The sequence below is a fragment of the Giraffa tippelskirchi genome, chromosome 5 (assembly GCF_054371585.1).
Source record: "Giraffa tippelskirchi isolate mGirTip1 chromosome 5, T2T-mGirTip1v1.2.pri, whole genome shotgun sequence".
NCBI lineage: Eukaryota > Metazoa > Chordata > Mammalia > Artiodactyla > Giraffidae > Giraffa > Giraffa tippelskirchi.
This window is the reverse complement of record NC_137279.1, coordinates 117,964,518-117,969,338: the sequence shown is the minus strand read 5'-3', so window position 1 is coordinate 117,969,338 and position 4,821 is coordinate 117,964,518. Positions and strand designations below refer to the sequence as shown.

At 41.4% G+C, this 4,821-nt stretch overlaps 1 pseudogene; it reads left to right on the top strand.

The window, feature by feature from the left end:
* Nucleotides 1-272: 272 nt before the first annotated feature.
* LOC145507841 (NEDD8-conjugating enzyme UBE2F-like) lies at nucleotides 273-864 on the top strand (annotated as a pseudogene).
* Nucleotides 865-4,821: the final 3,957 nt, after the last annotated feature.

Genomic DNA, 4,821 nt, shown 5'->3' with positions numbered 1-4,821 from the left:
AGAGGTGATTTGATTGATTCAGGTACTACCAAAATTTTTCTGAGTTTAACACTTTAATTGCTATATCTACCGATTTCTGGGATTCCAGTCAATTTGGGAGCTGAGAGGTGTGAGCGGAGATTAGCTTCTTTCAGCTCTTAAAAAAGACTGCCAAGGAAAAAGGGAGCAGCTGAGTCTCTTCCTCACCACTCTGGTCCTACTGTATGCCTGGCCACTTTCTGTCCCATATCCTGCCTCGCCTGTCTCATGGTGACCAGAGTAAGGTAGCCGTAATGCTGATGCTGGCACGCCAACTGGATCAGGATAATCATCTCAAAGAGTCCCAAGCATAAACACAGCCTCTGACTCCACCCATCAGGTTTCTATGAGAGACAGGCCACTTGTTACAGAGGTTGAAACTAATTTACCTTGTAGGTATAAAGTGCACTTTCTTCATCCAAGCAAGCTTCATTGCTTTCAGCTAACTGTAAACCCCAGGATTTGTTGTTGTTGTTTTGTGTTTTTTGGTAAATGAGAGTTACTACCAGGGTAGAAAATTGTTTGAAATTGAAGTTCCTGATGCATATAACGTGGTGCCTCCCACAGTGAGATGCTTCACCAGGTTATAGCAGGTTATAGCAACCCAACATCACAGACACAGGTGAAATATGTCTAGGTTTATTGAGAGACCGTTCGATTGACAGCACTGGCTGGGCTCCCAGGAGGACGTTGAGGAACGTTGTTTGGAGATTCAACTCTTTGTTAACTGATCTTTTGAATTTTGGTTATCCACCAAATATTGAAGCTGCAGAACATTATTTGCAGGATAAGGATGGCTTCCAAAATAAAGTTGAAGACAGCATGAAGTGTTGTGCCAGAGGATAGGAGAAGACTACAGCACTGTGTACTGTGTGTTACAAGTTTGTCTCCAACTGAAACAAAAAGGAAGCCTCTTCCCCAGTCCTCAGGCTCCCCTCAGTCCCACTGGGTCCTCCAGAGTCCTGTGAGTATGTTGTTCTGAGGAATAACCTCTTCACACAGCCCATGGTAGATAGAGAGTTCCACATAAATACAGCAAGATAATGTGTTTGGGGTTATCAAGAGTTATCCACTTACCTTAACACGTATACCTCTTTTGAAACTGTACTGTATAGGTTGTTGATGAGATGCTTGAGAAGTTGTCATGAACTCAGAATTGAGGCTAAAGCATGCTTCTTTCCCTTTTTCCAGAGTCAGTCCCAAAGTCAGTCTCCTGCACAGGTGATGCTACTGATGTGCTCAGAGGAGCTTGCAGATGGGTGATTAGAAACTCGTTACAAACTGTGACTGAATGCAAAAACCTTAGCTCCTTTCTGGAATATTAGCCCTGCCTAGATGTCATGAAACTGCCCAGTCACCATAAATCTCTTTCTGAAATGCATATTTTCTTTAATATAAGTATATTTTGGAATAGATTTTGAATTTATATGATTTAATACTTTAATATTTTTTCTATTCTCATTTAATTTGTATTTTCATTGTGTAGAGCAGACAGAAAGATTCTGAGTCAAGCAACTATTGAAGAGAAATACAAAGAAAATATCAAAGAAAAAATGACTGGCAAAAGCACTGCTGATAATTTCTATGCCTTCAGATTTCCAAGGCAGGATCAAGCAAATGGGCTGGTGAGAACCGGTAAGAATGAAAGGGTAAGATGATAAATTGATGCTGTTTGGTTGTCGGCATGGGAGTTGCTAAGACTTGGATGCCAATGTCTGAGGGAAGAAAAATACAGAAATATGCTGAGTATCCAAGAGAAGTGATGTGCATTCAGGTCCAGGTATCTTCTTGGACTTTCCTGATGGAAAGCATGTCTATTTGGAAAATATCAGCAGAAGAAAGAGCGTTTAGTTGGAGCAGAGTGAACAAGGAAACGTGCAAAAGTATATAAGCCATAAAGTGGAATGGGGGACAAGATCATGTAGGTTTTATAGACAATTATAAAGACACTGGATTTTTACTTTGATATAAAAGGATTTTTAATGGTTTTAAGTAAATGAAAAACATTAAAAATACTTTAAGGAATAAAGAGTGAATGTAGAGAAATAGAATAAGAAGGTAATACAATGATAGAGGCAAGAAATGATGGTTGGTTGAACTATAATAGTATCTTAAAAGTTGTGAGGAAAGATCAGTACTGGATATAATCTGATGGTAGACAACATACTTCTCAATTGGATGTGAAGTATATGAGAAACAGATAAGCCACAGATGATATCAGGATATTTACCTTGAGCTCCTAAAGTAAGGGAAAATTTTTTAAAGAAAGACCTTTCTTTATTAGTGGTGGGAGAATCAAGAGACTGGTTTTGAACCTGTTACATTATTTAAGCAAGCTAAATATCAAGCTAAACATTCCTTCAGTTGGGCTTCCCAGGTGATGCTAGCGGTAAAGAATCCATCTGCCAATGCAGGAGACATGAGATGTGGGCTGCATCCCTAGGTTGGGAAGATATCCTGGAGGAGAGCAAGGCAACCCACTCTGGTATTCTTGCCTGGAAAATTCCATGAACAGAGGAAACTGGCAGGCTACAGTCCATGGGGTCACAAAGAGATGAACACGACTGAAGCAACTTAGTAGGCATGCAAACATCCGGGAGAATTTTGAATAGGCAATTTGATGTACCAAACCTGTACATTCTGAAATGTAGAGGAATCAAATATGTGGTTGGGAAGAGACAGGGTGGTGTCTCAGAAGCCAAATGTAGAAAATGAGTCAATAAAATAGAACTATCAAATTGCATTAAAGGTTTGAGTATGGTGAGAACTGGGTTTAGTTTAGTCACGTTATTGTCGCTAACCACCCAACAATCTTCATTTTAGGGGAAGTGAGACTGCAGTCCTACTGGAATGAGATTAAAGGGAATTCAGTTCAGCTCTGTCCCTCAGTCGTGTCCAACTCTTTCCTACCCTATGGACTGCAGCACATCAGGCCTTCCTGTCTGTCACCAACTCCAGTAGTTTACTCTAACTCATGTCCATTGAGTCAGTGATGCCATCCAACTAGCTCATCCTCTGTAATCCCCTTCTCCTCCCACCTTCAATCTTTCCCAGGGTCAAGGTCTTTTCAAATGAGTCAGTTCTTCACATAAGGTGGCCAAAGTATTGGAGTTTCAGCTTCAGCATCAGTCTTTCCAATGAATATTCAGGACTGATTTCCTTTAGGATGGACTGGTTGGATCTCCTTGCAGTCCAAAGGATTCTCAAGAGTCTTCTCCAACACCACAGTTCAAAAGCATCAATTCTTTGGCATTCAGCTTTCTTTATAGTCCAACTCTCACATCCATACAGGTCTACTGGAAAACCTGTAGCTTTGGCTAGACAGATCTTGGTCACCAAAGTAATGTCTCTGCTTTTTAATATGCTGTCTACGTTGGTCATAACTTTTCTTCCAAGGAGCAAGTGTCGTTTAATTTCATGGCTGCAATCAACATCTGCAGTGATTTTGGAGCCCCCAAAAAAGTCTCTCACTGTTTCCATTGCTTCCCCATCTATTTGCCATGAAGTGATGGGACCAGATGCCATGATCTTAGTTTTCTGAATGGTGAGTTTTAGGCCAACTTTTTCACTCTCCTCTTTCACTTTCATCAAGAGGCTCTTTAGTTCTTCTTCACTTTCAGCCAGAAGGGTCATGTCATCTGTGTATCTGAGGTTATTGATATTTCTTCTGGCAATTTTCATTCCAGCTTGTGATTCATCCAGCCCAGCATTTCTCTTGATGTACTCTGCATATAAGTTAAATAAGCAGGGTGACAAAATACAGCCTTGATGTACTACTTTCCAATTTGGAACCATGTTGTCCCACACTCAGTTCTAACTGTTGCTTCTTGACCTGCATAGAGATTTCTCAAGAGGCAGGTAAGGTGCTCTGGTATTCCCAACTCTTTCAGAATTTTCCACAGTTTGTTGTGATCCACACAGTCAAAGGCTTTGGCGTAACCAATAAAGCAGAAGTATATGTTTTTCTGGAACTCTCTTTCTCTTTTAATGACCCAACAGATGCTGGCGATTTGATCTCTGGTTCCTCTGCCTTTTCTAAGTCCAGCTTGAACATCCTGAAGTTAACAGTTCACATACTGTTGAAGCCTGACTTGGAGAATATTGAGCATTACTTTGCTAGCATGTGAGATGAGTGCAATTGTGCGGTAGTTTGAGCAAAAGTCCGTCTAGTCAAGGCTATGGTTTTTCCAGTGGTCATGTATGGATGTGAGAGTTGGATGGTGAAGAAAGCTGAGCACCGAAGAATTGATGCTTTTGAACTGTGGTGTTGGAGAAGACTCTTGAGAGTCCCTTGGTCTGCAAGGAGATCCAATCAATCCATCCTAAAAGAGATCAATCCTGGGTGTTCATTGGAAGGTCTGATGTTGAAGCTGAAACTTCAATACTTTGGCCACTTCATGCGAAGGGTTGACTCATTGGAAAAGACCCTAATGCTGGGTAGGATTGGGAGCGGGAGGAGAAGGGGACGACAGAGGATGAGATGGTTGGATGGCATCGCCGACTCGATGAACATGGGTTTGGGTAGACTCCGGGAGTTGGTTATTGACAGGGAGGCCTGGCGTGCTGCAATTCATGGGGTCGCAGAGAGTCAGACACGACTGAGCGACTGAACTGAACTGAACTGAACTTGAGCAATTTTTAGCACTGTCTTTCTTTGGGATTAGAATGAAAACTGAACTTTTCCAGTCCTGTGGCCACTGATGAGTTTTTCAAATTTGATGGCATATTGAGAGCAGCACTTTCACAGCATCATCGTTTAGGATTTCTTTTTTGGGGGTGGGGGTGAGAGTTTCAAATCAATTT